Raw genomic sequence first — 12,938 nt, 5'->3', positions numbered from 1 at the left:
ATGATCATAGTACCCATCTGTGTCCTTGGGTTCGGGTAAGGACCCTATTAGCGATTCGGACCCCTAGGTTTAGGATGTTATAGATTTGGTATCAGAGCAGAGTTCAAAAATCTTTAGGACGATGGGTAGTAGCTTACTTAGATGGGACGGAGAGTTGACTTCATTTATTACACATTTTATGCTAAATGTTTAATGTTTTGAGAAGAATGGTTACTTGCTATGTTCTTATGTGCTTAAATATTAATGTACGCTAAATGCATGGCCATGTAAATAAAATGTGTATGTGATTTAAAGTATGTTTGATAGACTATGTGACTAGTTGCTAAACTGTTTATTGAAATGGAAGCACATTATCCGTGATAAAATTTCAAGTATGATGTACATTGTAATGGTAAGTAGTGAGCACGGTTTGTGCAGTACTATTTTAGATAGTAATGTGACAGGCATTTATGTATGGTTTATGCAAGTATATTAATGAAGAATGATGACTAGAAAAAATGCGTGATGTTAATCTTAAACGAAATGACACGATTGTATCCAAGTGTGGGTTACGGTCATTATATATGTTTGTTTAGATATCTGCGTATACAGTTGAGCATGGGATAGTCAATAGTATGGCAGGGTACTTGATACGACGTAGTTGTCGTGTGGGCTATGACTTGAGTAGGTGAGGAGCTCGGTTGCTTCAAGGTTTGTTGGGTACTAGTTCTTATCGAATGGATGGCGTATGTTTCTAGCTCGGGGATTGAGCTATATGGTGTGTGATTATTCCTATTTTCTCATTGTTGTTATAGTGTGGTGCTTGGGGCACGACTTTAGAATGATTGCATATAGCATAGTGCGGTGCCCAGGGTGATGTGTATAAGTTTCATGTGTTAGCGTATGGGGTTTTGTGACTGTAGAGGTCAAGCACACGATGTGAGGTTTTCGTGAGAAATGTATGACTTTAAGAGGTTAGTGTTTGTGACTTAGGTCACAGTTTGGTTGCGGAGGTTCTCTTCAAACCGACTTGTGGCAGGGGTGATAGAGATTGATGGAGTTATGAATATGGTCTAAAGATTCTAGACGTATGTTTCTCATACTTTAGTACGGCCTGATAAGGTGTGTTGAGTATGGTTGTTAAGGGAACTTGTTTGATCCAGTAAGTATAGGTTGACGTAGGTATTGGACAGAGTCATGCCAGTGACCGGTGACCTACTAGTTGATGTGATCCTTGGCGGTCTTGTAGGAGTCTGTTTTAGAGACTGGTTAGTTGAGAGGAAATTTCCATTTTGGAAACCTACGAAGGTATGTTTCCAAAATGGAAATTATACAAAGGTGTTTTGACTCTTGGCGAGTTAATTGTATGACACAGTTGTCGAGTGAGTCTTGAGGTAGGGAATGTTGGTCAGTTTTAGTTGGATAATGCAGAATTACATAATACGGGCAATTGTGGATGTTAAGGTGTTCAGTTGTTCATGAATGAGGTAGTGGGTGGTAGGTACCGTGTTACCTTGTAGATTGTATTTTAGAATCATAGAGCAATGAACCAGACTTGTACTTAGATCGTACTTGGGGTATCGGGAGTGGTACACATTGTCCAGAAGGGTAAAGTATTTATTGGAATGATTTAGGACAAGGAGGATCTCGTAGGATTAACACGTAGCCCTGTTTGATTTTTCGTTGGGGCCAAGGGCATCGTGGGATCGGTGAAAAAGAAGGTAATGATTTTGATGGTAGGGCATGAGGTCTTTTGATTGAGAGCAGGTTGCCTTATGAAGAGTGGTTTGAGTGATCGGTTAGGTGTCAGAGTTTGATTATTGTTTCGTGGTTGACCTTAGGAGACTGTTGTGTGTCGAGCATTATGGTTACGATGCTCATTTTATTTTTTTGAGATTTGCCGGTATGGCATTGCTGCACAGGGATTTTTATCCTCGTGGCAGGTTAGTGGTTGTTGTAGAGAGTGTCGAGAGTAATATATACTCTTGTTGTGTTAATTTTACTCGCAATAGAACGATTCCTTACAGAATAGTGCTATATAAAAAGCGATGTCGAACCCACAGGGAGACGAGATTTATATTTAGTCTTTAAATTTGTTCTATGGTTTACAGGTAACTTGGTTGGAAAGTTTGTTGGTTGTCACAGTTTAACAAACTTGATTTAAAAATTAAATAAAAGCAAAGTAAATAAATTTAATGATCAGAGAGAGAGGAATCATAGGGCTTTTACTTCACCACAACCATTTACTACAGTTAATTATACTAACTCTGGGAATTTAATAATGAGATTTTCCAAAGGAATTGAACTCAATAACATTCGTTCAATTCGGGTTTTAAAGAAAGATATTTTACAAAATTAGCTAACTATAACCTATCTGCGGTTAGCGTGAATTATCCGCCTACCTACTCTAACTACTTTAACTACATTAACTATGTTGCAAACAATCTACCTTTCCTAAGCATAGACTATGAAAACATTCTTTCACAAAATACGTTGGAATATTATTATATGACCTCTATTCTTGTGTCCAGCAGGGCCCCGCCAGATACCGTACAACAAGGTAGGTTGAGAATAGAAAACAGACTATTACATCTAAGACGAGGTAGTAACAGTTTATAATCTATTAAAGCATGAAAACCACTTGAGTTGTCTCAAGTGCTCATAGTCATATAATCAAGAAAATACATATATTAAAATTAATCCCAAAATTAAAACAATCAAACCATAGTATTTAGGTTGGGTTACATCAATGCCCTAAGAGAGGAATTAGCTACTCATAACAAGGTTGGATATCATTTGTGTTGAGTTCATCTCCTTCGTCACGGACGACACTTATCTTCCCAATATCTTCACTCTTAAGGTTGTAGAAACCCTAAAAGCCACCACACTTTCAGCCTTCTAAAAACATCGACAAACAGATTAAAATTACAGACCCCTTCTATCAGGGCGTAAGCCTTCTTTTATAGAAGAAAATAATATTTGGTGGGCTTTTAGGAAGAGAGCAATCCCGTACTTTAAATGTGACATGTCATGGAAGGCTCGAGCTTCAGGAACACAAGGCTCAAGCTTTATGGCAGAGGCTCGAGCTTCAGGAAGCATGCTCGAGCCTTTCTGAATGCATGCTCGAGCTTCAGTGAATGGTGCTCGATCTTTACATTGACACTTAGCTAATTTTCTTTAACTATTTTCTGAAGCATCTTTTTCTTCAACACTTAGCGTATTTCTGGAACTGGATTCTTTTAACATTGCTCAATCCATGCTTTTTGGGCTCGAGCACTAGGTATAAGGCTCGAGCAATTGGGACACCAAGCTCGAGCTTCTAGACACCAAGCTCGAGCTTCTAGACACCAAGCTCGAGCTTCAGTTGTTAGTGCTCGATCCTTAATGGATGGTGCTCGATCTTGGAGATGAGGTATAAGACTTGGGAGCATAGCCTTGCACTTGAATTAACTCTTTAATTGCCAATGCCTCATGCTCGAGCTTGAGGGTCAAGGCTCGAGCACCCTTAGTTAAGGCTCGAGTAATGTATGGTAAGGCTCGAGCTTCAAGGTACGAGGCTCGAGCTTTTGAGCCTTGTTGACTTTTCTTCTTTCTTTGTTGTGATGCTCGAGCCTCAACACTTAGGATCGAGCTCCAAGGCTTGAATATCTTCAAACTTCACCATTTAAGCTCTCGGCTTGCTCTGAATGACCGGCAACGACTCTGTAAGCTTCGATATCATCATAAAGTCTCGGTTTTAACCATTTCTCTAGGGAAGTACCTAGAAAGACACATTAAACATAAATTAGTCTAACTATGGATAGAAGTATCACTTTAAGCCTTAATAGATATGTATTTAGGGGCTCGAATATGATATATTCAGCGCTCATCACACCCCCAAACTTACTTATTGCTAGTCCCTTAGCAATACAAAACTAAAAAGCCATTTTAGTGGGAATCATGGTTGCATTTAGCCTAGGCAACAAGCCTTTAAACCCCTAGGTTATCCCTAGTGGACGAGTTATAGTCTCATGAGGGTTTCCAGTAAAGATATTCACAAACTTCTCATGTCAGTGCCTTATTGCACATCAAGCTAATTCAAGTCAGTTTTAAAATCATATTATCCCTGTAGTTCATTAATCAGTCAAATACAACAAGTATACCAATCATGTAATCAGAACCACTTTTAACTTTCAATTTCAATTAAGCAACCATGGTCCCCACATATCAGTTTAATCATTTATTCAATAATATTAATCTATGAAACACTTGCTGATAGTGATCCTACAATTCAACGTGTGGCTTACTGTCCATACTTGCATTTATTCCTTATTATTCCTTAATTCACAGGCAAACTTTTCAAATTTTAACTCCTAAGGCATTTTATTTTTCTTCATAGGTATGCATTTTTTTTCTTTTCAAAAAGGATATGTGTAATGTTCAGGTCTATTAAGCTTTCTAAATTACCCCTGTAATAAACTTTCAGCCAACGACTCCCAGACCAGATGATCTTAGGGTGTTAAGTGTTGAAACACCCCTAAGGACTTAATTGTTCAAGTAATCTAGGCAACTTAAACCCCTTGTGTAACAAGCTTTCAGCCAATGACTCCCAGACCAGACGATCTTAAGGCATTAGGTGTCAGAACACACCCTTAAGGACTTAATTACGTAAGCAATCTAAGTACAAATCTGAACTTGATCCTTTTCTACTCTTTTTTTCCATTTTTTTTTATTCATTCAGATTGGTGAGGAATTTTTTTTATACATACCAAATTGTTTATGTTTGTTTTGTTTTCTTTTTTACTATGTCTTAGTCATCAAAACTATCAACTGTACCTGATCATCTCAGTCTAACTCAAAACAAAACAAGACTTCCAATTTCTACCCCATAGAATTCAAGCAAGTGTGAATATGTGCAAAGTGTAGCATTTCCGAGATTAATATTTATTAAACAATAATCATTCTAACAATGTGGACCACAAGCCATCAACTGATTTCAAAAAATTTTAAGGAATTCTTTTCACCGTATTTTAGCATACAAACCATCTCTAACCAACATTGGAATGCAAACAGAGTATATAACTATCAATAGACTCAAGCACAGGCTTATATAATCAATAATCAGAACATAACCTTGTGTTAACAAAAATTAATTTATCTCAACACAACCTTACCCCCAAACTTATTGTGCACATTGTCCTCAATGTGGGAGAACAAAAGAGAATTAGAAAGATTTTACCATACAAGCAGACCAGCAAAGATAGAACATAATAATGCAAAGACGGGTAAAAAGAATTTCTAGCATCTCCTCCTTCAACATAGTGGTTCCTCAAAACCATCCAAGGTTGCTATCAGTCAAATCACCTCCAAACTTAATCTATTGCATCTAGTAAAATCAATAAACTCCAACATATATCAGAGTATCAAGTATATGGAGTAAGCAAAGGGAAATAACATAGTGATCTAAAATATCAACACAAGGAAATATATATATATATATATATATATATATATATATATCTAAAATCAGTACAATGCTTATTGAAATAAAGACTTATGGCAGATATACATCATATGGAAATAAAAACTCTAGATCTAACGATAATGAAAGGCTCAAGCTTTAGGTTTGGATGCTCAAGCCTGTAGCTGCTGATGCTCGAGCCTCAACTGTCAGGCTCGAGCATTGTACAAATTTTTGGATTTTTAATTTTTATTATTTTTTCATTTAAACCTAAAATCAAACTAAACTATAAATAACATAAACCTAAAAATTACGAAAGCTTAGAAAAATAACTAATTAAAACACACAAAAATAACTAAACAAAACAAATCTACTGTACAACATACAAGTGCTAAGTTTAACGTTAATAGCTTGACAATAGGCTAAGTTTAACGTCGATAGCTCGACGTAAATCTGACCTTTCTAGTCCAAGTAAATGGGATTATGAAGTTCTACTGCCTTCATTGTACCTCTCTGCACACTACCCTCTATATAAGGTTTCAGTCTCTGTCCATTGACCTTGGACAGTTGTCCAGTCTTATAATCTTGTATCTCTATTGCACTGTAAGGTGTAACAGAAATAACCATGTACGGACCTTCCCAACGTGACTTTAACTTTCCAGGAAAAAGTTTCAGTCATGTATTAAACAACCAAACCTTCTTCCCAGGCTTAAAAGTCTTACGTAAGATATACTTGTCATGAAATGCCTTAGTCTTTGGTTTGTAAACCTTAGCACTCTCTTGAACATCATTACGCAATTCTTTAAGCTTAGTTAATTGAAGCTTCCTGTTAGAACTAGCAGATGTTATATCAAAATTGAGCTTTTTTATGGCCCCAAAAGCTTTGTGTTTTTGTGACGACCTTGGATTTTTCAACCCAGTGTGTCCTGTGATGACCCGAAGCGGATCCAGAATACGGAAGCAAAGACAAGACAACAGTCTCCCAAGGCACAACAAACCTCTAAGACCCTAAGATGACCTTCCATGAGGTCATGGAACCCAAAGGAATAAAGTGCGGAAGCAAGAGATCGGAAAAATAACAATTAAGCCCCTAGGGGCAAAATAGTCATTTCAAAAAATATGGATTCAGGTGCAACTGAGTACACCACTGGAAGGACAATGAAAAACTAATCAAAATAGACTCAAGAATCGCATGATTTGGAGTCCGGACGAAGGATAAACGACAAGACGAAGAAAAACGAACACTTAAGGCTAAAAGGGTAAACTGGTAATTCCAAATTGAAATGGATTACCCCGTGTAAAACATTGGGTAGAAAATGAAAAATTAACAAAGATGGACTTAAGAATCACTTGATTCGGAGTCTGGACGGCAAAGATATCAAGTCTTGAAGTCGAAGGAAGGGAAACCCTATCTCGGTTCGAACCAAATTCTGACCCTACCTTACTACAACTTCAATATCTTGAGCTATAAATGGAATCTAAAACTATAATTGGTACCATTGGAAATATTATTTTGACGTGTTCAATTTAGACTCAAGAACGGACCAATTCGGAGTTAAAACGAAGAAGATACGATGACTCGAAGTTGGAGGTGCAGTGCTAAACCAAGACACACACACACACACACACACACACATGAACAGTACATATGAGTGCTCATGCAAGGGCTATGAGCACTCATAGATGAGCATGCCCACTACCCCACTTACGAGCGCTCGTAGCCCATGGACGAGCGCTCGTCCTGCTGACAAGCTTATCAGTTTTTTGAGTTTGAAATTTGATTTTAAGGACCACCCCCCCCCCCCCCCCCAAAATCATGTTTTCTACCTGACCACATGGACGGAAATAAAAAAAAAACTCACTACAAAATGTCTAGAATGCCACTAGATCAAATTAGGCTCAAAACGGCGAAAATGCAACTTTGTACCAAGTATGCATTTGACCCCAAATGCACTTCTAGGCTGAAACAAATATACACGCAAACGTAATAAGTGATTTTAAGTGTGCGGGATTGATCCACGGCTCCCAAAAATGGCTGATACAAAATCCGACCCCCCGACGGCCAAAAAGTCGAAAATGAACTTGAAATGGAAAACTTGAAAACCAAAATTATAAAATAAAGTCAAATGACCGTTTGGCCCTTGTCCACACTTCATACATGATTAATGAGACCCTATGACAAAACAAAATTTGAATTCCCACACCTGATGCACCCATGGTGAAACAATAACTTGTCATTTTTCAATATTTTCATAATATTTCATGAAGTCAAAAGTTACATAGGATACTAGATATATGTCATTGGCCTCCGGCCTCATCTCATACATGTCAAATACAATACAAAAGGTGCACTTATGTACACATTACATATATCGAATCAAAGCTACATGTTTTGACATATAAAGCTACAAAATGACATTTCATGCTAACATTTGCATGAAATGGAAACTTAAAAGCTACTAGTTATCCACGGAATGATGAGCATCACGAACCAAGTCTTCGTACCTGAACAAAACCCCCAGTAACTTCGGGGTGAGTAAACAAGTTTACTCGTAGAGAATGAGCATGCATAAACTCGATTTCTTTAAAGATTTTTACATTAACTTGAAACAATTGAAAAGGAACATGCCACATAAAGTTTATGTCAAAGTGAGACTCAGGGATCATCATAAGCTACTCATGCATTTGAAGTGAGTGATTGGTTGATCAACTAAACATCAACCTTCGCAATAGCACGAATCATTGTAAAATAGGGCTATTGGTCGGGTAAGTCGAACCACTGGGACTGCGCTAGTCTATGGCAACCTAAGTGTCTAGAATTGTTCTTAGAATGAGAAGGGGTTTATAGAGGGTTTTGTTTGTTTGTCACTTAAACTTAGAACTTAGAATGCATAAAATAGTAATGTGCTAGGAAGTAAAGAGATATAATACAAGTAGAGAAGCCTAAGGAAATGAATCCGCTCCATCCCTAAACACATGCTAGATTAGAGCTAAATTGGGGAAACAACATAAATATGTGACCATGGAATGCTACAACCAAAATTGCTACATTCCTTCAAGAAATTCATGAAATCAATGGCAAGTATAACCTATCAAAGATGCACATGTTTGAACTACCTAAACTAGTGTGTAGCCTTGGACATGCTTACTAAGTTAGAGATTATCAAGCCTTTAATCACATGATAGGAGCACATGGAGTCAAGAGTCAAGAATAGTCCATCAAAGGAGGGTCCTAAGCTATGGAATATCAAGATTCTCATACAACATGCCAAGAAACCCATTTCACAATCTCATTTCCAATGTCACTATAGAAATGCAAGGCATACAATCATGAGAAAATATGATCTAAGACAAGATAATACATTCATCATAATCATTTATAAGAAATTAGGTTCATTACATCAAGTGTAACTCTAGATTGTGAAATAATCACATATATACATCATTTTCCCCAAAATAAACTAAGGCTAGAACATGCTTACTAGAGAGGGCTTCATCACCTCCCTAGAAGAGGGTTTAGTTACCTATGGTGGCCCTAGATTGAAGAAGAAGCTTGATCCTCATCTCCATTTTCGTGCACCCTCCTTGAAGCTTCAAGAACTCCTCCTTCTTGCTCTCTTCTCTCTCCTCTATCTTGTAAAAATGAAGCTTCATGATATTGTGTGGCTCTTATACCTCTTATCTACCACCAAAAGGCCACCAACCAACATCTCCAACCACTTCATTAAAGAGGAAAGCAAAATGAAGAAACCAAGGTGCAAGTGGGCTGAAATGAGCCATTTCCGAAGGGCATTCTGCCCAAAATTCGAGCACTTTAAGCAAGGCCTCGAGCACTCGAATTTAGTGTAAAAAGCTCCATGCTTCACTTGCTCCGCCCAGACCTACTTTGTTTAAACGGCCATAACTCTCTGCTCCAAACTCCGAATGATGAACCGTTTGAAGATTTAGAAATATAATTCAGAGCTCTAAATATTTCATGTTTTGGTGGAGATCCAATTCTCAAGGATGGTTGGTCGAAAATGAAGATCAAGGCAGAATTTCATTGCTGCCAGGCAGTTCTGCGCGCCTCTGGTAACAAGGCCATAACTCTCTGCTCCAAGCTCCGAATGACAAACTGTTTGAAGATTTAGAAAGATAATTCAGAGCTCTAAATCTTTCATGTTATGAGGGAAGTCCAGTTCTTGAGTTTGGAAGGTCAAAATGGCGAGCAAAGTCCAGGTTCTACTGCTGCCAGAATTCAGCATTGGCACCTTTTGTTGCTCAAGATTCCACAAGGCCTTATTCTTGTTCCATTTTGGCCAATGAACCTGAAAATGCATAAAAACATAGAAATGAAGATAATCTACATAAATTAACATACAACGGACTTTACTAATGCAATTTAGGGCGCTTGAATATACAATATTCGGCGCTTATCAGTGAGATACATGACATACAAGCATACCGGTTACAAGTGTACTAAACGAAGATTAAAAACATGCAAGGCAAGTATACAAAACACAGGTATACTAAACGGGATCAGAAACACACAAGGCAAGTATACGAGACATGAGTATACTAAATGGAATCTAGATACAAGAAGGAAGTGCACAGTTTCAAGTATACAGAATGAGGTCTAAATACATGAAGTAAGCATAATGTCTATGCAATTAAACAAGGTGAGAAATACTCCATATAACACGACAAGGTTCTTAGATATTTAAGAGCTAACACTTGAAATCTAAGAGTTAAGAGATTTTACATGTTGATATAAATCATTACATATGGTCTATGCCACCTAGAATCTAAGTCAAAATGCTTATATAGGATCATTCCTAAATCATATCAACATGAAGCAACATGAATCACGATGTCTATGAAACTGAACAAGGTTGGGATAATCCATACAACATGACAAGAGGATACTAGAGTACAAGGATCACATTATCAATGCAATTTACATAATTAGGACATACCAATTAACACGACAAGAGTTATACATGAAATCAAGAACAAGGTATAATATCTATGCAATTAAACAAGGATGGAACATTTCATATAACACGAAAGAGTTTTAAATATTTAAGGAATGCAACACTTGAAATTTAAAGAGTGAAATCAGACAATGTGGAAACTTGGATATCGCCCAGATTAAAACCGTACTCTTGGGATCACTTTAGGGTTACTAACCCAAGGGTACCTTCCCCTAGTCTTGGGATCACTTTAGGGCTACTAACCCAAAAGTACTTCCCCTAGTGCGCACGATGGTATAGGGAACTCTCTATCTCCCATACTAGAGCCAAGTCCTAGCCATGTCACTTCTTGATTGATATCCCCGAGTTTCCAAAATCAATAAGTTGTGCAAGTTAAGATGGCATCAAGATACAAGTAATGCATTAAACAAGTTTCACACAGAACCAAGATTTTGGAAACACACAAGTCATGCCTAAGTTCTCAACTATCATGGCATGTGAAATGTCAATGAATCATAGTATGCATCTACATAGACTACGACTAAGATATATAGCACACGAAATCCACTAATGTAAATATGCCACAAATATAATATTAATGATTAAATTGTTTACTAAACAACGCATGAGTAATCAAACCAATCCAAGATAAGGGTGCAAGTTCGTTGACTACATTAATGAATCTAAGTTACAACAAGTCACGATACATGATAAAAAGTAAAAGCCCCATGAAATACAAGTTTAATTCATTAGAACACTAAGTAGAAATTGATTAGCCTAATTAATTAATTTCTCTAGAAATCAAAGTTGTCCAAAAATTCTTAAAATAACATATGTGAATGTCCATTCCATGGTGATTGCAAATATCATATCAATTTCACAAGGTGAGCAAGATAACATTATGTGGAATTTAATTAATTTAAATTAATTAAATCTCTAGATTTCAAAAGTTGTTCAAATGATCCCAAATAAATATATAACAAGGACTAAGTCATGGTCATACCATATATCAAGTCAAAAATGAAATACAAGTAAGGTACAATTAACTAGAATTTAAATCAAATTAAATTCATTAAATCTCTAGATTTGAAAACTCATTCAAATGGCTCCAAATAATTATATAACAAAGATCAAGTCAAGGCCATGCCATATATCAAGTCAAAAGTGAGTTATATGCAAGTCTAATTAATCATTATTTTCTCAAATTAATATAAAACATGCATACAACTTGTATTTCACTATAAAAACAATTAAAACCACTTAGAAAATAAATTATAACACCCCCTACCTTACAAGAGGATTGTTCCTCTTGAATTCAAGGCAAATCAACACAAAATGGTAAACCCTTTAAAGTTTATGTAGAGGAGGATGAGGGGAACAAAAAGTATTCCCAAGGTTAAGCTTGGAAATCAATGGAAGGCTCTCAAAAATCAAGGTCAAAGCTTAAGGCTTTAAGCTTCATCCATGGAAGCTAAGGTTCTAATGTGAAGGATAATGAAAAATGTGAGGGAGATGAAATGTGAGTGGAGGATTTAGAAGTCCTCCACTCACTAGGTGAACTAATACCATGGTCAACACACACTAATCTTGGTCAATTGCACAAAAACCCTTCTTTAAAACCATAATCCCAAAGTGGCCCAAAAAAAATAATTGCAAGACTTAATTGTGAGCCTACACTTGTCACAAATCAATGGCTCCTTCCTAGGCTTAATCTTAAGCCTACACTTGTCAACTATCCAAGCTAACAAGTGCACCAATCCTAGGCCAACAAGTGGTTGAATCTCCACCATCCACATGTTATCATCCAAGGTATCAAAGTGCTTCGACACAAATGTCAATAAGTGGACCAATGAGAGTGTGACACTTGTCACACTTTTTGAAAATTACAAAAAGGTCCTTTTTGAAAATATCTTCCAAATTAAATTGAAAAATGGTCCCCAAGACGAAAAATAATTACTTTAAGTAATTGCACAAGTAACCCCAAAAACAAGAAGGTTTCCAAAGAAAGTGTGCATCCACACCCCTAAAGAAGAAAGAGCACAAATGGCATGCATTTCTAGGAAAGTAAAAATACACGTTTCTAAGAAATCATATATCATGAGTGCATGCAAAAGTGGAAGCAAAACCAAACGCGAAAAGTGAGGTTGTGCCAACAAAGTGACAAATTGGAAAAAGACAAAAGATGAATAGTGTTCGAAAAGTGAAAATTCGAAAATGACTTGGTCCTCAAAGGAAGTTGTCAATCCAAGGAAAAGAGTCTCGGAAACCATTTCCAAGCACTCGAGACGACACCCAGTGACGAGAAACAGAACTCAGAAAAGAAATTTAAACAAAAAAAATTTATCCGTAAAATTTAAGAAAAAGGAAAGAAGGGAAAATGACCGGGTCATTACAGTTCTAACTCTACAGGAAGATGGCACCTTTTACAATAGACAAGTCGGTAAGGTGACATACCAATCAGAGTCTTATATGCTGTTCGGTAAGCCCACAAAGCATCGTTCAGTCTAAAAGACCAATCTTTACGATCAGTCTTACAGATGCTTCGGGAGCACTAGTTATATGCCAAG

Source organism: Cornus florida, unplaced genomic scaffold (genome assembly GCF_030987335.1).
Source record: "Cornus florida cultivar Cherokee Brave unplaced genomic scaffold, ASM3098733v1 CherokeeBrave_3.0.0_Hap2_Chr08, whole genome shotgun sequence".
Classification (NCBI taxonomy): domain Eukaryota; kingdom Viridiplantae; phylum Streptophyta; class Magnoliopsida; order Cornales; family Cornaceae; genus Cornus; species Cornus florida.
Note: the sequence above shows the minus strand (reverse complement) of the source record.